This window comes from Psammomys obesus, unplaced genomic scaffold (genome assembly GCF_907164565.1).
Source record: "Psammomys obesus unplaced genomic scaffold, mPsaObe1.curated_primary_1811, whole genome shotgun sequence".
NCBI classification, from domain to species: Eukaryota; Metazoa; Chordata; class Mammalia; order Rodentia; family Muridae; genus Psammomys; species Psammomys obesus.
This window is the reverse complement of record NW_026594354.1, coordinates 1543912-1568831: the sequence shown is the minus strand read 5'-3', so window position 1 is coordinate 1568831 and position 24920 is coordinate 1543912. Positions and strand designations below refer to the sequence as shown.

Sequence of the window (24920 nt, the reverse complement as noted above, 5' to 3'; positions counted from 1 at the left end):
AGCTCTGCAATAGAATATAATTTTGAAATACATGACCAAACTGATTTAAAGACTGGTCAGATTGCCTGCCTTACTCCTGAATTTGTAAAGCTACTTAGTATTAAGCTGATCTACAGAAAGCAAGATGACAAGCTCATTTGTTCTAATCCCTACAGACCTGGCTATGGAGGAAAGTCACATACATTCTCAAATGTCTTGCATGTCTCACATCAAATGGATCACTTTAATCACTTAATTAAACAGCTTTGTGTCTAGTCTACATGGTTAAGTTTCTTCACGTATTTTTTTCTTTTCTATTAATTTAACTAACATAAGAAAAATGGAACAACTACTTGATGGCCTTTTATAAACAATTTCTAGAGCAACTTTCTTAAGCTTGCAATGGCTTTGAAAGCTTCAGTCAGGCTTAACCAAGCCAAAACCTCATTTTCTCTGATGAGTTCTATAATAACTATTAAACATCAATCAAAATTCTGAACTGTAAACACACGGAAGTTTAGGAAACTATGCAAGTATTACACTATCCTTCAAAACAAAGAGTTTCTACAGTGCCAGACAGATGATTGGCTCAAAAACCTATCTTGGCTGGAAATCTTACCCTGTGCAAACTTAATGGTATTGGTGAAATTGGCCTGCAGAACAGCTTTTAATATCCTTTGGGGCTATCAGAGATCCACAAATAATAACAATGCAGTGATCTAAAAAAAAAATCACATTTTGTCCTCTTGATAAGAATGACACTGATTTATTATGAGTTTTCAAAGCTGTAATTCTGAGAACTGCTTTTAGGTGTGGTTTACAAGCTAATGCATCATGCTAGGGTGGAGGAGAACTAAACAGCAACCATGCATCAGATTCAGGTGCCTTTTCAATTGCTAGCCACAGTTCTGTGTCTGTGTGAACTAGAAGACGGGAACAGTCAGATTGAAGGTTATTCATCCTTAACGCTGCATGGGCAATGCCCCATATAGTAGCTGCCCCCTGTCCACTACTTTCTAATATGGATAATGTTCTAGGGAGGTAAGTTCCAAATTGCAAACAAGAACCAGGACTAAAAAGATGAACTCCACTTTATCTTGGTAGTAAGTAGTTTCTCCAACCTGAAAAACAAAGGAAAACAAAAACAAACTACTCAGGCACAAATAAATCAGAATTGAGCCAAACTGCCACTCAATACTTCCTTGGTGTCTCCATGATATTCCGGTGATATGTTAGCTCTGCACCCTAACAATCTTAAAGACATTTGGGTTTTCTTAGTGAACAGTTGTATAGTAAAAACGGAAGTCAGAACCCAAATCAGCCCCGTATTAATGCACAAAGGGGCACATATCTTCTGCTGAAGGCTGGGGCAATATTACTTTAAAGAGAGAGACAACACTCATTCATTTCCTTTAGAACTGAACAAAACAGCAGTCACAAAATATAGCTTTTGAATCCATGTATTTTTTTCATTAAAATAAATTAAAAAATTCATTCATGGAAGTTTTGTAACTAGACCAGATGTAATACCTGTGCACGTGAATATCCTACATCTCTGTGAGGACAAACCTCTCTTGTCCAGACAGAGCCAAAATAGTATGAGCCAGGGACCAAGAAAATCCTGTATCATGGTTAGGTTTTACAGAAGCCAAAGTCAATTATGTTTTCCTCTGTCTCTCCTACAGAGGCTCTACATCAAAGGTCATCAAATTAGACTCTGCAGACTCAAAACAGCCTAGCACTTGGTTTTGTAAAGACAGGGTTTTTGTTAGACTGTGCTACTGTGGAAAGGGATTATTTTGAGCTGAAGGAATCTAGGAATCAGGGGAATCAGTAAGAAGCTTTCAGTGTTCTCCTTATCTCCCTAAAAGCAGAGTTTTCCAAAACAATTCAGCTGTCACAAATCCCCCTCCCTTTATGAAAGGCAGCTTCCTGTTGCTACAGAGAAGGGAGAGTCCCCATCTTCTGACATGAAAAGCTGATGCCAGAATGACAGCATGCAACAGAACTGCAGTAAACCTTACCTTCCACTAGGTTCTCCCATATATTTCTTAATCTTCCATTTGTTAATGCACTCTTATTCTTTTGTGTATGTGTATATATGTATACAAACACACATATAACACACACACACAGTTTGGGGAGGTGACAATTCAGCCCAGGACCTTTTACTAATAGGCAAATGTTATACAACTGACCTATACTTTTAGCCCTTACTTTCTCATTCTTAACATAGTATGAGAGCTTCAAATTCTAATCATTATTCTGGACCACACTCCCTGGCAGTTATCTTGCTTATCCATATTATAATCAGTATTATAGTCAGTAAAATTCACAGACACTCCCACCACTACCAAATGCTAAACCAAAGGAGGTAGAGGAAGAAAAGTTTTTCTCCCTGGCAACAGCCCACTCTTCTACATATGGCCTACAGCCACTTGCAAGCTACAAAAGTAAGTTGAGTAGGTGTTACAGAGACCATATGGTCTACACAAGCGTCAAACATTTACTATTTGGCTCTTTACAGAAAAAGTTTTACTAACCCTCTTCCACACAAAAGGTTACTAAAATTTCAAAACTTAGTAGTAAAGATAGCAATATAATATGTGATTTTTTTTTCAGAGCTTCAAGGTAATTTGATAATAGTTATTTCAGCAATTATATAATTTACCACAATAACTATTCATGCTTTGCTGAGGCAAATATCTGAGCCTTAAGGCAGAGATATACACAAACATTAAGCAAAAATGGGAATATATGTCATAGAAAAACACACATGTGCTTTTGGGGAAAAAAGAAAAAATAAACTACTAATAACAAGCATTTTCAAATGTCAAGATCCAAAGAGCTTCGAAATGCACCTGCAAGAAAGACACACATGGTATATACTCACTTGTAAGTGAATATAAGAAATATAATATAGGATAAACATACTAAAATCTGTACACCTGAAGAAGCTAAGCAAGAAGGAGGACCCTGGGTAAGAGGATCAATCCTCACTCAGAAAGGCAAATGGGATGGTCATCAGAAGAGGGAGAAAATAAGGAACAAGAGAGGAGCTTACCCCAGAGGGCCTCTGAAAGACTCTAAAAAGCAGGGTATCAAAGCAGATACTGAGACTTATAGCCAAATTTTGGGGAGAGTGCAGGGAATCTTATGAAAGAAGGGGGGATAGAAAGACCTGGGGGGGGGAACTCCACAAGGAGAGGAACAAAACAAAACAAAAAAAAAAATCAGAGCACAGGGTGTCTTTTCTGAGACTGATACTCCAACCAAGAATCATGCATGGAGATAACCTAGAACCCCTGCACAGATGTAGCCCATGGCATCTCAGTAGTATCCAAGTGGGTTCTCTAGTAAGGGGAACACAGACTGTCTCTGACATGAACTCAGTGGCTGGCTCTTTGATTACCTCTCCCCCTGAGGGAGGAGCAGCCTTACCAGGACACAGAGGGAGACAATGCAGCCAGTCCTGATGAGACCTGATAGGCTAGGTTCAGATAGAAGGGGAGGAGGACCTCCCCTATCAGTGGACTAGGGGAAGGGCATGGAAAGAGATGAGGGAGGGTGGGACTAGGAGGGGACAAGGAAGGGGGCTCTAGATGGGATACAAAGTGAATAAACTGTAATTAGTTAAAAATAAATTAATTAAAAATAATAATAAAAAGAAATGTACCTGCAATGCCGAGGCCCTAACACTGAACATAGCTCCAAGAAATTTAATCAGCTACTTAGTCCTCCTATAATCATTAAATTATCTATTTAAATCGGAGGTAAGTTGAAGATTAACTTAAATAAACACATCTCCTTCTCTCATTAGCAGTCCAATGAAATGAAAAATTGCCTCCATTCTTTCTGTTAAAGTTTAGCTCTGAGAGGAGCAATGCTTTACTGTCTGAAAATTTTCTGAGGCCACCTAGATATCTCAGTGGGTAAAGGCAAAGGTACTTCACTTGTCACTCAGGTATTATGACCTGAGTTAAATCCCTAGAACTGTCAGTAAGAGGAAACCAACTCCTGAACATTGTCCTCTGTGACAAAGCACATGCACGCAGGCATATACACGAAATAAATAAATAAATAAATAAATAAATAAATAAATAGATAGATAGATAGATAGATAGATAGATAGATAGATAAATAAATAAATAAATAGATAAATAAATATTGTGAAAACCTTAAACATTCTTCCTGATTAGGTAGGGGGAGAGTAAATGAAACAATTTGGGTGAATTCTTAAATTAGACAAGTGTAATTTGCTTTGTTGGTGCACAGCTCTGCTCCTCATACTCAGGAAACTGAGGGCAGAAGGATCTCAATTTTGAGATTAGTCCCTGCAGCAAGAGCCTGTCTCAAAACATACATGCAAATAGGATAAGTAGGAAATACCACACAGTTTTTTTAATTGCTTTTCAGATAATAATAAAATTACAATATTTCCTCTGTTCCTTTTCTTCCTTCCAAACTCTCCCATGTACCCCGCCTTATCCTTTTTCAAATTTATGGTCTCTCTCTTTCTTGCTCTCCCTCTCTCTCTCTCTCTTTCTCTCATGCTTTCTGTGTATGTGTGCTGTATGTATGTGCATGTGTGTATACTATAACATATACTTTTAAATATATTTAGAACCTTTTAAAAATAAAGAGATGAGTCGGTTTTCTTTAATGATGTGAGCCTTGAGAGACTGACCACACACCAGGGCAGGCCCAAAACCCAACTATCTAGACAACACAAACTGGACGTGATGGGGAAAGAAAAAGAAGGAAAAGGAGGAAAAGTAATTTAGAAATTGGACGTATGACAAAAGTCTACCGCAGAAAGCATCTGAAAGACCACACCAAGCAGCATTTCAAAACAGATACTAAGACTCATAATTAAACCTTCGGCAGAAGGGGAGTTAGTATGACAGGGAAAGGATAGGAACCCCACAAGGACCAAATATATCTGGGCACAGGGTTTTTTTTTTTTTTTTTCTGAAACTGTTTCTCCAACTAAGGACCATGTATGGATATAACCTAGAACCTTTACTCGGGCAAAGCTCGTGGTAGCTCAATAACCAATTGGTTTCCCATAGTAAGGGGAACAGGGACTTATCTCTGACAGGAACTCAATGGCAGGCTCTTTGATTCCCCACCCCCCAAGGGAGGAGCAGTTCTGCTAGGCCACAGAGGAGGACTTCGCAGCCAGCCCTGAAGATACCTGATAAGACAGGGCCAGTGGAAAGGGGAGGAAGTCCTCCCCAATCCGTGGATTTGGAAAGGGGCAGGGAGAAGCTGAGAGAGGGAGGGTGGGATTAGGAGGGAATAAGGGAGTGGGATACAGCTGGGATACAGAGTTAATAAAATGTAACTAATAATAATAAACAATAAAAAAAGAAATTGGGTGAGTGAGGATGGGAAGATGGAAAAGGTGATAAGACAGCAGTTGGAAGAATAAAGACATTCAAAATTCATTGTATGAAATTCCCAAAGAATTAATAAAGTATTGCAAAAATACCATTTAAAAATTAATAAGAGGAACCATATAAAAGATTTAAGCTTTATAATATTGACTGGGACTGGTTTTAGAGTCTGGAGTGTGTGTCACCCTGGTACCATTCAGTGTACCTGGGTAAAAATGTCTATTCTGGTGTCACTGGTGGTTTTCTGTGCAAAGCTTTTATCTGTAATGTTACAAAAGTCCTTCACTCCTTACTCATTTGAAATACTGAAAATTTGTATTATTCACAATTCTTGTGATATTACCTTTTTTCATTTGAATTACTTCAGTGTTGTAAATTAATATCTGTACGTCTAGACTTGGAAATAAATCACTGCCTTCACCAATATAAACAAACAAACAAACAAATAAAGGGATAGCATCAAGCCAATACCCATATATTACTTTTTTCACAGTGGCACATTCGACAGGGTTTCTGAAAGGTTGGTCTTTGGAACAGCAGTATTAGCATAATTTGAGAGTTTCCTAAAAACACCAATTCAGAAAAGCATACTAGAAGTAGTTAAGTCAAAACATCCCAGAAATTTACATTGTAATGAATGCACAGTATTTCTGAATCTTGACACTTGTGCCATTTCTGGATGTTTGTAAGGAACATTGTGTTTATTGAATGATCTTTAGCAAAATTATCTCCATGCATTACCAAAGTCCTCTAAAGCTATAATACCTACCAGGATTCAAAAAGGAAATGTTAGTATATAGCCAAGCTGCCTGCTCTAAACTCCAATATGTGCCATGGCTTTGGGGTTGTTGCTCCGGAACCCTGACAATGCATATCCATTAATAAAAAGGAGACTCATCTGATCCTTCAGTTTTTCTGGCGGGAATTCCCTACTAATCACCACTATTATGCTATTCTGAGTACTTTATGGAAACAATGCTACCATATTTCCTCCCACCAGTTTTTATTTTTGTTTGTTTTTTGTTTGTTTGTTTGTTTTATACTTCAGGCATTTGAGATTCAACCCTCTGGACAATACTATTTAAACCCTAGAATGATAAATGTCAAAGATTCAACAATCAGAAAGCCAGTTTACAAATAGATGTTTCAACTAAAAAATTCTAACAAGCTTTCTTTACATAACTGGCAAAACCAATTTTTAGGTTTTTTTTTTGTTTGTTTGTTTGTTTTCGGGCATCTAAAAAAGCCACAATAATACAATTACAGTTCCCTGAAAATTATCATGCAATCTAATTTGGAAGCTAAAATCAGTCATAGCAGGGTAATATTCCATTTAATTATAAAGATTAATTCAACCTTCATTTATTTGTGCTTATGTTTGGTCTTTCCATTTTTCACAGAACACCCAAGATTCCAATGCCATCTGGTAGAATTGCTGCATGGTGTCTGTAGCATCGATTAGTGTTGCAGATTTCATCTCAAAGTAAAATTGATGAACAACAAACTTAAGAAAACATCTTTGTTTGTAGCATGGCATTATAAGCATTGTTATATCTTTGCTGTGTTATGTTCTCTGTTGTTATAGAAAGAAACTTACAGGATGAAAAATTAAAAGTTTCCTTTGCTTAAAAAAATTAATAAACAAAGGGAAAATGAAAAGGGAGGCATGGGGGCAACAAGATTTTAGTTTTAAAACCAAGATATTCCACCAATCTGATGTGACTATATTCCTCACTCCTTTTCCTCTCTGTACAAATTATCCACAAGCCTTCCTAGCTTTTTTGAAACAGACAAGGATTCAAGCAATATTGTGAGCAATAGTGAGAATTGTATGAATTATAAATTATGTCCACTGTGGTTTTCAAAATATATTTTATGCCTTCCTTAAAGGTTAGCCACATGTAAGACTGACTCCTTTTTTTTTTTTTAATTTCATTCAGTTCACTACTTATCTCTTGCTAATTGACAACTTAAGACAAAGTAAGCCTTGCAACCTAGGAAATATCTTATTTGTTTTTATTGAGTAACAATTGGTACAGAGTACACAAATATGAAGGGAACAAATCTGATTTTCTCTAACATACATACACAACTGTGTTGGTAGTCTAAAGAATTTACAGAACCTGTAAGACTTACCTAGGCACCTTTCCAGGCAGTAAAAATAACCACTCCTCTGGCCACTCTCTCTCTCTAGATTAATTTTTGCTGCTCTTATATGTACCCAAAGCTCTAGATTCTTTTGTGTTTGACTTTGTTCACTAAACAGTAATCCATGGAATTCATTTATGTTATATATAGAATGAAAAAAAAAAAAACAGTTTAAGTGAGCTATATATTTAAGTTCATGATTGATTGGTCCCATGTGGAGAATGAAAAATAAAATTGAATAGAAAACTGTAAAGGATAGGATAGGGTTCAGTGATAAGGGAAGGGTCTTTTGAAAATGTCATTTGCAAAGAGATCTCAGAGCCCAACAGAAAGCATAGTTGTAACATTGTATTATTTTTTATGTTTGTCCATTTGTGTGTTTGTGTGTGCGTGCACGCATGCATGCTTATGTGTGTGTATGCACCATGCTTGTGTATGTGTGTTTGTGTATGTGTGTGTGTGTTTGGATACATACATGCAGGTACCTGAAGAAACCAGAAAAAGATGTCAGATGCTTTGCAGCTGGAGTTACAGGTAGTTGTGAGCCACTCACTGTGTATACCAGGAACTAAATCCATGTCCTCTGGAAGAGCAGCAAGCACTCCTAAACACTGACCATCATCCTAGCCCTAATATTGTTATTTTCGTAATTACAAAGGTAATATTCTTTCCTGTTGACCTGCTATGGTAGTTTGAATGAGATAATCCCTATAAGTTCATGTTTGACTACTTGATCCCCACTGGTGGAACTGTCTGAGAAAGATTGTGAAGTGTGGCTTTCTTAGAGGAGGTATTTCATGGTGGGAGAGCCTTTGAAGATTCAAAAGACTCCTGCCACTCCCAGTGTAAAAGGCAGGAACAGTGTGTGCCTCCTCCTCTCTTTCCACTTTCTCACTTTTAGGTCAACATATGAGTTCTCTCTGTTATTCCTGCCACCATGCCTTTGCTCTGCCATCATGGACTCTAACCCTCTGAAACTGTAAGCCCAATTAAACACTTTCCTTTATAAGTTGCTTTGGTCATGGTGCTTTGTCATAGCAATAGAAAAATAACTCTCACACCTACCATGTCCCAGATAGTGGAAAGTGTCCCTTTATCACTGCATCTAAACCTTACTTACGATCTGCAAGGCATTGGCATATCATCCTCATGTCACAGCTAATAAGCAAACATGCACAAAGGGGAAAAGCTCATCCAAGTTACACAGAGACCAAAGCATCTTCTCAACCAAATAGATTCAGCCTTAATCTGACTTCAAAGTCCATGTTTTGTTTTCTGATATCCACTATGCTTGAGAAGTAGAGAACAATTTTTCTATTACATAAAGGTTATTAATTTGTATAAATCCAAATTAACTGAATAATATATAAGGCCCAGAAAATCACTGCATCAGTACACCAAGACAAATATTTTCAGCTATAAGACTAAGAAGACACATGAAAATAGAATTTTAAATAAACTTTTTAAATTTTTCATCTTTCCTCCCTAATAATTATGGCATTAAACTTTTGATTCAGGATACAAGTTTATTTTCTTTTAATTCCTGGTAGATTAAGACTTTGACAAGAAAGATATTCAAAACAAGAAAGACAATAAAGTAACAGAAGAGGAAAGAGGTAAAAAGCAGAAAAACACTTTATTTCCAGTTTGGGATGATTAGAATTATTTGCAGCTAATGTAGCACATTAAACTGAATTTGAGCAGCAGAGGGAATGTGGTCTAGAAACTGGGGTTCAGGGAGAAAAGCCTGTCAATTTTTCAGCATAGGTCCACTGGCAAATACCACCCTATGAAATAGAGTCTTGCATAGGTAACCTTTGCCCAAGGATTCCTAGCCTTAATGCCCTGTTTCTAAAATGGAATCACGCCTCTCTTTTAGAATCCTAGCACTGTCATAAAGACAAATGAGTGTGAGTTCCAGTTTAGAACCAGCAAACCTCAAAACTTTACTGCAACCTAGGCCTGACTCATGTTAACATTAAAATACAGGAACACATGAGTGTCACACCAAATATCTCGGGCCTTACAAGGCCATGAATGAAGCATGGCTCTTCTGACCTTTGCATTCTTGATTCCAGACATTGGTCCCTCTAAACTCTGACATTTTATATGCTTATATGAATGCATTATCATTTGGGTATGGTCACCCACACTTTTAATCATAACATTCAGGAGATAAAGACAGATGTGAACTCACAGCCCTCTTTGCCTACATAATAAGTTTCAGGACAGCAAGGGATATACAGTGAATCTCCATTTCAAGACAGAAAGAAAAAGAGAGAAGGAGAGAGAAAAAAGAGAGAGACTATATTACAAGCCACATTTCATTTTATACTACCATCCTAACCATATCTAGGATATGGTTCAATGTGTATCACATGAGCCTGGGTATTTGACCCCTCCTCATCTCTCTAATAGCCAGGCTACTAGCCTCAGATTCCTCTCCAGACCAAGGAATTGCATCTGGAGATCCCCCTTGCCTCCATGGTTCAAACCTAGTGATTTATTCTGAGACACTTGTGCATCACATTTTAAAACAAATCTCCAGTTCTGCTTTGGTTCATCTCAGCAAAGGTAGCTGAGTTGAAGAAATCAAAAAGGTCACTTACACTAAAGACAAAATACAAGCTGCAGCCAAGGGACACATGGGCTATTTGTAAACAGCAGCATAAATACTATCCATTCTTTATCATTCAACAAAACTACTGAGTAACCTTTTAAAAATCGCTTCATTCTTACATAATATTCAGACAACACGGAAAGGAAAAGCCAGATTTGGGGTTAAAAACTTGAGACAAGAAGACTCAAGACCAAAGTGACAAGCCATGGACTGCACAGGCCAAATTCAAGCTGCTGCTTAGTTCTGTAAATCAACTTTACTAACATGCATCCATTTGTCTACATATTTACCTACAGGTATTTTAATGTTACCCAACAGATCTGCAGAGCTGTTACTGAGACTACATTGCTTGCAAAGCTCAAAATATTTGCTTATTGCTTTATTTGTCCAGTGCTGCTGGTCTAAGTCTGAGGTGGCAATGAACTTGTAGAAGCTTTGCTCCTCCTCCTCCTTCTCAGGCATTCTGTGACCTTTCTAAATCTTGACTTCTGGCCTAAGTCCCTTCATTCATTCTTTTGCTATCATGGTGTTTCTCCTTTCGTATGTGAGTTTCTGTCAGAAATAGATTTGCTGTCACACCCTCAGTCTGCCTTTACCCAGCTATGCTGGAGTCTAGAAAATGACAACTCAGAAGACGGGTTAAATACAATTTCTCTCTCTTCACCCATTTTCCACTATCTGCCTGCCTGGCCCTTGGGTTATTAATGGAACTGACATTCTTGTACAACTGGCTGGGCAGGACCAGCAGCCAGATAACAAGGGAGCAGCTGACAGTGGCAGGCACAACCCTAGAGATAGCAGATAAGCAGATGCATCATGGGCTATTAGTTTCATCCTGGGCGAAAGGGAAGGAAGACTGTAAAATCTAAACTCAAGACATTTCTAATGACTCTTTTCCCATGAAATTAAAACCGAAAAACAGTAAAACTGATTATTTTTAGTGAACCAAACCAAACTCAACATGCATTTTTAAATCCTCACATACTCAACTTGAATTTGGACCAATAAAACTTTTACATAATCGATCTCCCTTGCCCATGTGACTAATAAAAGTAATAAAATTCTACACAATTCTGAAAAAGTAGCCCTTTGTTTTGAATCTCTAAAATTATACCTAAGGCAATTGTAGCATTTCTCAGCTCTTTCAAAGTCATACAACCAACCAGTTCTTCAGTCCAAAATAACCTCCAACATACACTAAAAAGTAAATGTTTTCACAGTACACATTTAAATTGCTGGTACTTGCTTATCTGGTGTTGTTAAAATTCTTAAGTATTTATTAGTACTTGTTTCATCTTTTTTTTTTTTTTTTTTGGATTTTCCTCTTTTTAACTTTTTATTGGTTATTTGTGAATTTCACATCATGTACCCCAATCCCTCTCACCTCCCACTCCCCTCATACCTGCCCTCCACCCTTGCAACCTACCCAATAGAGAAAAAAACGTCATTGTGAAAGCTGTAGTGAGTCACAGTGTGCCCTTTTGTACACCCTTCTTTGCACGCAAATGTTCATTGCAATGAGTCATTGGTATGACTCCTCTGGCTTCTGCTACTCTGTCAATACTGGAACCTCATTGGGAGTCCTCTCAGAAATCTAGTTGTTGCCCTGTGTCATGGGGATCCTGTAGTTTTTTTTTTTCTTATCAGTTACATTTTATTAACTCTGTATCCCAGCCGTGTCCCGCTCCCTCATTCCCTCCCAGTCCCTCCCTCCCTCCCTCCTCTCCACCGTGCCCCTTTTACATCTATAGAACTGGCCCCTTCATACACTCCAGCAGTTCACTGAAGAGGTAGTTGTTGGGTTGAACCAATTCAAAGCTCTGGATCTAGGCCTAAGAGGTATCTGAGTTGGTCACCATTCTGACTCTTCCACTCTCATGCCATCAGGGCTGCCTCACCAGCAAGCTCCACTGCCAGGGCCAGCTCTACCCTGCTGCCAGGCACGGTTCAGGGCCTGCTCTCCAGCATGTTGCATCCCGTGAGGGACACGGGCCAGTCTCCCGTTCTCCTGACTCAGGGCCCAGCTCTCTTGCCTGCCATAGATTTCAAAGGATGAGGGAGGGGAGGAGGGCATTCTCCCTCTTCCATGCCACAGCCCAGCATACAAGAGGCAGAGCTGACTCTCCCCCACTCACACCCTTGGGGCTGGTTCACCCACAACCCCCACATTCAAGGCCAGCTCTATTGTGCTACCAAGGTGACCTGCAGAGCCTGAGTGCTGCAGCAGGTGAGGGGCAGGGATAGCTCTCCTGCTCTCATCACTCCGTTGGTGCCAACTTTCCAACCATCTGCTGGTGATGAAGGGCAAGGTGAGAGGATGGTGTCTCTCCCTCATCCATACTACTACACAGGAGATGGGTGGTGGAGCCAGGTCTCCCATGCTCTTGTTCTTGGGGGATGGCTCAACTGCAACTCCTGGATGCAATGTGCAGGGTCACTCTCCTAAATACCGCAGCTGGCTGGGGCAGGGTCAGCTCTCTTGCTCTTATGCTCCAAGGACCAGCTCTCCCAAGATGTCCAGATAAAGGGTGGTACCAGTTCTGCACAGGCCTCAGATATTAACATGTCCCTGGGTAGCAGCTCAGACCAGGGACATTTGCCTGGCCTTTGGTGGCAACAAAAAACCTCTGGTGCTGAAGGGATACAGACCCAGAGAGGGGCCCCAGTGGCAGCACAAGCCAGGACTCCACCATGATCCCAGATTGCATCCCTGGCTACTCATATCAGACTGTTCCTCACTACCCTCAACTCTCCAATTCTGCCTCTCTTCATTATGCCCATATCCTTCTGTTTCTCTTGCTCTTCCGTTTCTCCACTGCTTATTTGCTCCTCTTAGTGGCACCTGAGGTCTCTGAGTGTCTGGAATTATCTCAGGAGTGGTCTCAAGAGTGCTAAGCCCCACTTGTGCATTATGGCACCAGGCAGGGTCATCTGGGGTATGGTCTCACCCCCAAGAAGGCCTTGACAGAGCATGACGTGGTCATCTTAGGCTAACTCTCTGTCTGGGACCCAAGGAGAGGGTCTGGCAGTCATGTAGGTCTTGCTCATTGCCCAGTCCACCTGAGTGACCCCCATGCAAGGGCCATCTGTCTCAGGATCACTGCAACTTTGGGCCCTCAGTTCCAGGTGGGGTTCTTCTAGTCTCCAGCTTGCCCAGGTCCTGGAGCCATCAGGGACTATACAACATTAAACTCATGGTCATCCCAGGTTAGTTACCTCTCTGAGGCCCCTGGCTCCAGGACTGGTGATCATCTCTGGCTTGCTACTTTTTTCAGGGAACATTAGGTGATTAATTATTCAGATATTCTTAAGCCAGAACACAGAGTGTAGCATAACCTCTCTCCTCTCTCTCTCTCACCTATTGGCACACATGTGACACAGAAGCCATACCTGCAAACTTCTAGGAGAAGGTCATGTTTCATCTTTTCAAAGTTCCACATACTTCAACACTTCAAATTAGTCCTCTACCGTTTTGTTGTTGCTGCTGCGGGCTGTTGTCTGCTGTTGATTTCCTTGTGCTGGTGATGAAACCCAAAGTCTTATAGAGGTTGACTAGGTACTTACTAATGAGACATGCCCCAAGGCTGACACTAGCGTTCTTTTTTTTTTTTTTTTATGACACAATCACATACTGGTTAGCTTATTTATATTTTTCTGTGCCTGCCTTTTGGGGAGTGTGCATATATGTATATGGGAGAAGGTTCATGAGCATACATAGGTGAGTGTATATTCCCATGTGTACACGTGTGGAGGCCAGAGGAGAACATTGGGAGTCTTCTTCTCTTGACTTGACAGGGTCTTTCATTAAACCAGACACTCAGTGAGCTACCTGTCTGTCTCCACCCTACAATTCTGGGGTTACAGGCATATACAGCCATACAGCTCTTACATGGGTGCTTGAGATCTGAACTCAGGTCCTCATGCACGCACAAGTTCTGTTACCCACTGAGCTACCTCCTCAGCTCCTTATTTATGTTCTTTCTTAAAATATTCATTTATTTTTCTTTTTGAGTATTATATTTATGATTATTTGCATGGTTGGTGCTGAAGAATGTCAGAAGAACCTGTCAGAACCCCTGGAAGAAGAGTTACAGACAGTTGTAAGCTGCCATATGGGTGCTGGAAACTGAACCTGGCTCTAAAGCAACAAATGTTCATTGTCTCTAAACCAGCTCTCCAGCTCCCTTATTTATATTCATAACAGTCAATATTAAGAATGTAACATTAAGCATCCTCCCTAGGGTCCTCCTTGTTGTTTTCATTCTTTAGGTCTGTAGATTTTAGTATGGCTATCCTATATTATATGGCTAATATCCATTTATAAGTGAGTATATCTCACTCAAAATGGCAAGCAGGATATACACTAGAAGTGGTGGAAGAGAGGGAACAGGATAGGAGTCTACTATAGAGGCTTCTCTAAAAGGCTCCACCCAACAAGGGATCAAAGCAGATGCTGAGACTCACAGCCAAACATTGGGCAGAGCTCAGGGAGTTTTTTGGCAAAAAGGGGGGATAGAAAGACAGGGAGGGGACAGGAGACAAACAAAGCTAAAACACCTGAGTCCAGGGACTCCTGCAGAGACTGATGTACCAACCAAGGACTAGACATAGAGAAGACCTAGAGTCCCTGCTCAGATGTAGCCCATTGGCAGCTCAGTCTCCACATGGGTACCTGAGTAAGGGGAGCAGGGCCAGCCTCTTTCATGAACTCGGTTGCCTACTCTTTGATCACTTACCCTGATGATGCAGCCTTACCAGGCCACAGAGGAAGAGGATCCAGGCAGTGCTGATGAGACTTAACAAGCTATGGGCAGATGGCAGAGGAGAACTTCCCCTTTCAGTGAACTAGGGGAAGGGGATGGGAGGGTGGGACTGGGAGGAGTTGAGGGAGGGGCTTCAATCAGGGTAGATAGTGAATAAATTGTAAAAATAAATGAATAAATAAATAAACAAGCCAAAAGAGAGAGAGAGAGAAATTAACTGACTGTAAATTTGCTATAACCCAACAACTGACATGCCTGGCTGAAAGAAAAAGATAGCCATAATATCAACTTCAACTTCCTTAATATAATTTGTGTGCAAAACAAAGGTAGTAGTATTACCCCCATTGGGCTGAATGAGTTGGACTCTATATAGAATTATTTTGTTTAGCCTTGAACTTGAGCTTTTAAAAAAAGTGTTGAAAACTGGAGCACAGGCAGTGGCATGAGGCATCAGAAGCACAGTATATAAGTACTGGTTTGAACTCTGGCTGAATCACCTGGAGGGTTGACTGCACTGTAGAGTCCTGTATCCTTTCCCAGAGTTTCACTCCATAGATATGATGTGGGACAATGAATCGGCATTTCTAGCTAGTGTCTAGATAATATTAATGCTTCTGGTTTGTAGACCAGGCTTAGAGATGTACTTCTATTAGGATAAAAGGGGACTGGAAAGCTAAACTTTCAGGAATGTAGCCCCATCTTTTCCAGCAACCAGCTCAATGACCATGGACAAGCATGCTTCCCCTCTCCTGACTTTACAGTCTTCATCTGTTTAAATAAATTACTGTACCTTCACTGTAGTGGTTCTTTGATATCAATGTGGTATTTATAAAAAACCTTTTGAACCTACAGGTTGGCATAAAATAATGTTGTCAATTTTACATGAGAAACAGAAATTTTGTTTCATCTGCATATAAAAAACATTGCTGAATCGGTAGAAATTAGTAGGGCTTCTGTGTGGAAAACCTCATCTGCATAGTTCCTTAATACCCATGTGGAATCAAGGGACAGAAGGGGCCAACAAGAAACCTTCAGATGTTTATCTAGACCATTCAACAGACAGAGTGTCATGGAATAGATGCCCTGGAATAGAATTCCCAACCCACTGTGGTACTTAACTGAGACAGATGATAGAAAGAGGGCCCTACAGAGTGTAAAGAACTCCATCAACTTCAGCTAGTTCTAATAACTCAGCCTTGATGGAAGGAAATTGCCACCTGTGATCACCCAGAGTCCCCTCCACACTGGCATTATCTGAGGACTCATCAGAAACGCTGATTCCCGGCATAACTCTATACTCACTGAGCCAGATTCTCTGGCTTGGAATTTGTGCCAGTGAGCACTCTTGAATAGTACTGACTCACAATCACGTATGAAAGGTTACATGACCTAGGCATGTGCAACCTTTGATACAGCATTGTTATCTATGATATTCAAATGAGAACCACAAAATTGCATTACAATCTCCCTACATCCCTTCCTTCCTCCCTCCTCTCATGATGTTTCAAGTATATTGATGATGTTTTTTTATTGCTTTACATTCATAGCTAGCCTTGGCCACAGTTTGGCCACCCATGAAAGTCCTTCCAATAGCATTTCATAAAGTTATGGATTATAATTACTTCCATAAGCTATCACACAGAATATATTGAACTCCTACTTATACTACAAATACATGCATGCATACATACATATATACATATATATGCACATAGATAGAACACAAAGATAATTGTGGAAGAAGCTAGCTAGCGTTAAGAGCACTTGTTACTCTTGCAAAAGATCTATTCTCCGTTTTCAGCATCCACAAGGCACCTTACATGCATCATAACACCAGTTCCACAGGATATGATGCCCTCTTCTGACCTCTGAGGGCACCAGGCAAGCCCATGGTACACATGCAGGTCAGTGTCCATAAGCAAAAATTGTTTGCTTTTGATTTTTTTTTCTTTGAGAGAGAGAAAACATGAGGTTGGGTAGATATGGAGGTAAAGAGGACTTAGGAAAAGTTGGGGAGGGAAAATAATATGATAAAAATATGATGAATAAAAAATGTAATAAAAATAAAAAACATTTAAAAAATAATAGGTTTCTTCAAAATTGGAAAATCTAAAATCCTAAAAAAACACCTCCTTTTTTCTTTTTCTTTCTTTTTTGGTTATTAAAATTTATTCACTTTGTATCCCAGCTATAGCCCCCTCCCTCAGCCCCTACCAATCCCACTCTCCCTCCTCTTCTCCTCCAATGCCCCACCCACAGTCCACTGATAGGGCAGGTCCTCCTCCGCATCCATCTGATCCTAATTTATCAGGTCTCATCAGGACTAGCTGCATTGTCTTCCTTTGTGGCCTGGTATATAGCTGCACTCCTCCCAGAGGGAGGTGATCAAAGAGGCAGCCACTGAGATCATGTCAGAGACAGCCCCTACTCCCCTTACTAGAGAACCCACTTGAAGTCTGAGCTGCCATGGGCTACATAAGAAAAAGGAGTCTAGGTTATCTCCATGAATGGTCTTTGGTTGAACTATCAGTCTAAGAAAAGACCCTTATGCCTAGGGTTTTTTTGGTTCTGTTGCTCTCCTTGTGGAGCTCCTGTCCCTTCCAGTTCTTTCTATCTCCCACTTCTTTCATAAGATTCCCTGCACTTTACCCAAAGTTTGGCTATTAGTCTCAGCATCTGCTGGAATACCCTGCTGGGTAGAGTCTTTCAGAGGCCCTCTGTGGTAGACTTCTGTCCTGTTTCCTGATTTCTCAAGCTTCCAATGTCTATCTCATTTGCTTTCTGAGTGGGCATTGAGCAAATTCCTTAAGGTCCTACTTCTTGATTAGCTTCTTTAGGAGTACAGATTTTAGTATGTTTATCTCATATTATATGACTAATATCCATTTATAAGTGAGTATATACCATGTATGTCTTTCTGCTTCTGGGATACCTCACTCAGGATGATCTTTTCTAGTTTCATCCATTTGCCTGCAAATTTCATGATTTCCTTGTTTTTAATTGCTGAGTAGTATTCCATTGTGTAAATGTACCACAATTTCTGTAACCATTCCTCAACTGAGGGACATCTGGGTTGTTTCCAGATTCTGGTTATTATGAATAAAACTGCTACAGAACATGGTTGAGCAAATGTCCGTGTTATATACTTGAGCATATTTTGAATATTTGTCTCTTATTTCTTTTTTTTATTTCTTCCCTGATCCAGCCGTCATTGACTAGAGAATTGTTTAGTTTCCATGAATGTGTAGGCTTTTTGTTATTTCTGTTGCTGCTAATGTCTAGTTTTAGGCCATGGTGGTCTGATAGGATACAACGCATTATTTTGATCATCTTTAATTTGCTGAGGCTTGCTCTGTGCCCAACTATACGGTCAATTTTGGAGAAGGTTCTGTGAGTGCTGAGAAGTTGAGTTTGGATGAAAAGTTCTGTAGACATCTATTAGGTAGGTCCATTTGATTTTTCTAGCCCTTTACTCTGAAGTAGTGCTTATCTTTGTTGCAGAAGTGTGTTTCTTGGATGCAGTAGAATGTTGGATCCTGTTTCCGCAACCAATCTGTTAGTCTATGTCTTTTTATTGGAGAGTTGAGTCTGTTGATGTTGATAGATAGTGACTAATGATTGTTAGTTCCTTTTATTGTGGAGTTGGTAGTGTTACTGTGTTTCTATGTTTTTAATTTTTTCTTGTGAAGTTATCTCTATCCTGTGCAGTTGATTTCCTTAGATTGGGGTTTTCTTTCTAGTATCTTCTGTAGGGCTAGATTGCTGTGTAGATATTGTTTAAGTTTAGTTTTGTCATGGAATATTTTGTTTTCTCCATCTATGTTGATTGAAAGCTTTGTTGGGTATAGTAGTCTGGGTTGTCATCTGTGTTCTCTTAGAGTCTGCATGACATCTGTCCAGGCCCTTCTGGCTTTCATAGTTTCTGCTGAGAAGTCTGGTGTGATTCTGATAGGTCTACCTTTGCATGTTACTTGGCCTTTTTCCCTTCCTGCTTTTAATATTTTTTCTTTGTTCTGTAGAGTTAGTGTTTTGACTATGATGTGACGTGATGTGTTTCTTTTCTGGTCTAGTCTATTTGGTGTTCTGTAAGCCTCTTGTATGTTTATGGACATCTCTTTCTTTTAAGTTGGGAAAATTTTCTTCTATGATTTTCTTGAAAATATTTTCTGGACCTTGAAGCCTGGAATCTTCTTTTTCATCTATTCTTATTATTCTTAGGTTTTGTCTTTTCATTGATTTCCTGAATATTTTGTGTCAGGACCTTTTCTGATTTTTTATGTCTTTTCTGAGAGATGCATTGATTTCTTCAATTGTGTCTTCAGCACCTGAGATTCTCTCCTCCATACCTTGAATTCTGTTGGTAATGCTTACCTCTGTGGTTTCTGATCTCTTCGCTAGGTTTTACATCTTCAAGAGTTTCTCTGTGTTTTCTTTATTGAGTCTAATGCTGTTTTCATGTCTTACACCATTTCCTTCATCTGTTTGTATTTGTTATTCATCCTGTCTGTCCATGGTGGCTTCTATTATTTGTTCATTTCTTTTCTATATGCCTATCTATGTGCCTCTACATGCTTCTCTACATGTGCCTCTACTTGTTCGGCTGTATTTTTCTGTATTTCTTTGTGAGATTTGTTCATTTCCTATTTATGTGCCTCTAATAACTGGATAGGCATAGATTTGAGCTCATTTTCCTGTGTTTCCAATGAATTAAAATATCCATTGATTTGGGGGGTTACTGGTGAAGCCATGATGTCTTGATTTTTGTTGGATGTGTTTTTATGCTGACCTCTAGCCATCTGCTTCTCTGTAACCTTCGCTGTTTGTTCCTGGAGACTGTACCGAAGACTGAGTCTGTCTGTCTCTGGTGGCTGGAGAATTCTTCAGGAAGTTGAGAGAGGACCACAGGTTCAAGTGTGAATGTTAATGTTTCAGCTGTAGCTAAGGGAAGAATGTTGGAGGCGCATGTGCGCAAGCACAGGAGTGTACGTTGAGGTGTGCCTTAAAGGACAGGGTGCTAGTGGATGCAGATGCCTGGAAGGGTGGAGTATAAGCGAAGGTGGGGTGCTGACATGTTTTACCGGCACAGTACAATTGTGCAGGTGCCCTGAATGCCTAGGTGGCCCACAGTGCCTGTGGTACTGTCCTCCAGGCACTCACTGTCTGGGTTGCCACCATCTTGGCTCCAGGAATTATTTGCCTGGACTCCACAGGGACATCCACAGAACAGGGGCTTCAATGTTGAGAATGCTGTCCCAAGAATCCCTATGTTGTTCACAGTGGGAGTGTGGGTGGGAGGGATCCGATGTCTGGCTGCTAACATAGAGGGACCCTGGATCTGGGACTCTGCATACACTCACTTGAAGGCGCACCCACTCACTTGCAGGCCTGCATGAAAAGCACAGGGATTACCCCTGTTCTCTACTCTCAGATTTGTGCCCACAGGAGCAGATTAAAGTGTAGGAGATCTGTCAGTGGTGTCCACCATCCAGGGAGGTCCATAATTGGGGCTGCTTCTGCTATCTCAGTCAGGGAGCACAGAGACTAGTGCTTGGGGCAGCAGCTGCCCATTGCAGGAGCAGAGCAAGGACTCCTGTACTTGGGGCCACCTCCACTGTCTCAGTCACCAAGCTGGGAGGCCCGTACAGCTGCGGCGTCTGCAATCTCAGTCACCTAGCAGGGAGTCCCGTGCCTGGACTCAAACTGTCCCAGTTCACAGGTTGTCCCATCAAACCCAGGAATCCTGAATATTGATGTTCTGGCTTCAGCCACCTCTCCACTCACCAGTTTCGAAGTTACGGATCTTCTGCCCCTCAGATATGGTGCATGCTGGTCACTGCCATGTTGGAACCTCAACCACCTCCTTTAGAATATCAGCATCTAAAATCTTTGTAACTAACTTCTGAGGAAGGAACTGCTCACACTTTACAGATGTGAAAATTGAGGAGGGGATGAGAGAGATTAAACAATCCCCAAAAGGTCACATAGCTCCTAAAAGGTAAAAATTGGCTTAGAATACAGCCATCCATCTATACACCTAACTTCCATACTGTCCTTCCTATGGACAGCAATGAAGTAAGTACAACCACCACCTTGGCCTATATGTCTGTAAGACAAAATGTGGAAAATCCATAGACAGGGATGGAGAGACAGTGGCTGCAAGCTCATCATGGTGGGTTACCAGAAGCTGGAGAAGAGCAGGAAGTCAGAAAGAGGACACAGTTTGCAGGTATTTGTCCCTGGTGAGTACTGGGAACAGATGCAGGAAGCAGGGTGATTGCATTCTTCAACGTTCTGAAAATACACTGGAACCTGTCCCGAATAGGGGCATGAGCCACTCTGAGTAAAGCCTTTCCTCTCCTCTCCAAACCTATTCCAAAGGAAATAAATTGTGTGCTGCAACAGGAGCAAAGTCACCAAGGGAGAGGAACTGCTGGGAGCATTTGTCCCAAGTAATAAGTGGTGAGGAGCTCGGAAGAAGCCTTGCTCAAGAGCCAACAAGGTCATGAACAGTTATAGTTTCTGGGGATATGGTAAAGGAAGAGAGGAAGGGGCAGGGTTAGCACCTTAGGGACTGAGTGTCTCACTCAGCTCCTTAAAGCTTCCCCTCCTAGGCTCCCAGGACCACTTTGAAACTCTCTACTAAATAAACTTCCCCTATGAACACAGCATTCACACCACTCCTGTGTCACCATAGGTATAAGAAGGTACATGCAGAAGAGGGACCACAGCTGATCACCCCCTCCAAAATCTGAAGCTCTCAGCCCAGTGCTGTAAGGTGCTGCAAAAGCTTGTGGAATTGAGTTTGCTGGAAAAAAAATGATGGCATCCAGATTCAATGAAATGTACTCCTACCTTAAAGCAAGGAAGCAGGAGAAGAGGACCTAACTCAGAGGCTGTGTCCTCATTAGTGATCTCCTTAGGGACAGAGCCAGAGTCTGGTATTAAAGCACATACTGTTTGAATGGGGGCGGGTGGGTCAAAGAAGCACCAGGAAGGAGTCTTTAGAAGGGAGAGGGGAAAAGAAGGCAGGCAGCAAAGGGCATTTTTGACAGGAAGCTCAAGACCACTGGGGAAGATCCCAGGAACTTTCACAGAACATGTGAGAGGCAAGAGGGAGCAGGGGCCACCTTCCATCAATTGTTGGCTAAGGGCCAGTGAGGAGGAAGAGTACGGTGAGGCTTCCTGAATGATGTGCCACTCACAGCAGACTCCAGAGGGACAAGAGAGTCCTTGCGTAGGACATAGGGGTAGGCAGTTAGAAGTCAGACAGGTATTTGGAGAAGTTATAAAAACTCAAACCAACCCTAATCTTAAAACAGTTGTAGGGAATATACATGGTTAACAAGCTCCTAAGTGCCTCCAGTCTGACAGCAGACACCCACAACCATGGGCTCAGAGGGTGGTAGTCAGGGTCCTAACTGGTCAGTCTAGGCTGTATGCTGTGCAAACTGCAATGCCTGGGATTAGCAGAGTTTAAGTGGCAAAGGCAGCGAGGTGAGGGCCACTCTGCTTTGCTCTCTGCAATGGAAATCTTCCTACCTCACTCAAAGCCTGTGCGTGGGAGTCGCATGCCTGAGGAGTTGGCAACACTCAACCAACTTCTCTGCACCTGCTGGGGCCAAGGCCATAGCTACTGCCTAACACCATCCTCAGGACACTGCCTCCCCAGGTGTTCTGCACTGGTATTTTTTTTTTCTCCAGGCATGGTCTGACAAGCTTAGACCCCAGGTGCAAAGAGAACAAGGAAACAGTTCAAAGGTGATGTAGCACTGAGCTACATAATTAATTCAGCCATTCAGCGAGGGAACAAGCCTGAGCTGCTCTCGGGAAGCTGCTCCTCACATCTGACACAGAATTGGCCAGGGAGGCCAAAGGCAGCCTTGAGTCCCTTCCATAGTGACCTTGAGAGATCCCTCCTCTGCTCTGGATGTGGTAAATCCTCCAGAAGACACCCCAAATGATTCAATTAACACCGTATGCCCGTTCAAAGGTTCTATTAACTAGAAAAACAGCAGGCCTCCTTGTCCTTTGCTGAAAAAAAAAAGAGGCCATGAATTTGAAAGAGCGAGGAAGACTAAACTGAGAGGGTATGAGGGGAGGAAAGAGGCGAATGAAATGATATAATTATACTATAATCTCAAAAGATAAATTTTTAGAGAGCACATGTTTACAGAAAATACAGAATCTTAAATTTAAAATGGTGTTTATTTCCCAATATTAAATTTCCACTTGAAATCAACACGGTGAGTTTCAAAACACAAAAGCACCAATGACCTCTCTCCAGAGAAGAGCGGGAAAAGGCAAGGAGCCAGAGATAACAAATTTACCCTTCAAGGAAGCAGAGACATCCTCATTTATCTTTTTTTCAGTGATCACCCCTAGCAAAGAGAACAACAAAGCCCATCCTCACACTTCCATTTTGAGACAGGGTCACTGCCACAAAAGGTAAGGCCCTCAGACCCCTACAAGTATCTAAGTCTCCCTACCACTCAGTTTGGGAGGTTGGTCACAAAGGAGAGCTGAGGTCAACACATCTTAGGTGGTGCTTTAATTAGCTGCAGCCCGGAGCTTCACGGTGAGAGAAAGAAAAGCTTTAGGCCCCTCACAAATCAGAACATTTTTTTTTTTCAGCTTTCCCAGTGGGTAGCCAAGTGACTCAGCATCAGCCCAGTGTGGGCACTATTATTGATGACAAATCTTCCACCTGGGTGATATAGTGCATACAGCACGTGCCCAAAGAACAGTGCCAAGTCATACCAGGAAGAAAAGGCGAATTATCCACCTCCACTTCAAATGCAGGCAAATCCTCTCTTAATGCAGGGGCTACTACTCCATATCAGAAAGACAAAGCACTGAAATAGTCAGAGATTTCCATCTAAGACTCAAGGAATTATTAGACAGAGTCTCCTCTTTCTTGTTGACTATTAAAAAGGCAATCAAACTGAGGTAAGCAGAAGGAAAGGGGGGCGGTGTGTATATTTTTTTCAAAACAGTCCCAGAGTGAAAAAGCAGCACAAAATCCTGCAGCTTGTCTTCTTTGTTAGTACTGTGAGCTCCACCTACAGGTCAGTTTAGAATCGCAAGCTAATTCAAGTTAAGGAAAGAAAAATCTACTTGTTCTGGGGTTCATGGCTGGTAGTGACTGGTAGAACTGCTGGAGTTCCTTGGATAAAACCTCGTTTCTTGTCTTGCATTACTGGAACTTCTCTGAACCTTGAGATACAAGATCTCCTCGGGGAACCTAATGAAACCCAGAAGGATGATTTCCTTTGATGTTTCTGCCTGTCAAGCTGCTACTGGAGTTCCTGGCAGATTGAACTCAGCTCAAAGAAAGCAGAGTGTTCAAAGAATACTTTGAGAAGAAAAAAAAGTGACAGTTCTGGTTGAGGTAAAATAAAAGACTGGTAACCAACCCAGAGGGCCAACTGGAACATGCCTAATATTAGAAGGACTGAGAATAGTTTTCTTCAAGAAGAGCTAATGGACCACTTGCTTAGAAGGCCCAGGTACAAGGCAGTCTTTTCTTAATTGAATGCCAACAAGCATGCTGAACTGATCTTAATTTCTGTTTCTGAAAAGCTGACTACAAGCTCTCAAATATCCATAACTCACTCATTCACATTCTCTCTCTCTCCCTCTCTCCTCCCTCCCTCCTTCCATCTCTCTCCTTCTCTGTTCACAAAAATTATCCTATGAAAATTGATAGTTTAGAACCCCAGGCTACAACAAAAAGCATCTAATACGCTGAGCATCCAACTGTTCAGTACAAGGCATGTCCTGTCCCACATATCACAAGATTGCTTCGCAATAAACTAAGCCTTCAAGAAACAACAATGTAGTATTTGTACCATCTCATCTGCCATATGAAGAGTGCCCTCACCAACAGCCCATGTGTTCCTGCCTCTTCCAGCCTATGCCATACATTACCTAAAACAGCTTTGACAAGTCTTGAAGGAAGAAAAAAGAATTAAAAATGTCCTTTTGAATGTTCATTGTCATCTTTCACCACCA

General features: G+C 41.1%; 1 protein-coding gene and 1 non-coding gene across 3 annotated transcripts in view; both read right to left on the bottom strand.

The window, feature by feature from the left end:
* Phex (phosphate regulating endopeptidase X-linked) overlaps nucleotides 1-24920 on the bottom strand; it is a 240903-nt gene that overhangs the window by 104096 nt on the left and 111887 nt on the right. The gene's annotated exons all lie outside the window — the stretch shown is intronic.
* LOC129685241 (small nucleolar RNA SNORA17) lies at nucleotides 13424-13557 on the bottom strand. The gene has a single exon (XR_008721461.1). It is a non-coding gene; the product is annotated as a small nucleolar RNA SNORA17 (small nucleolar RNA).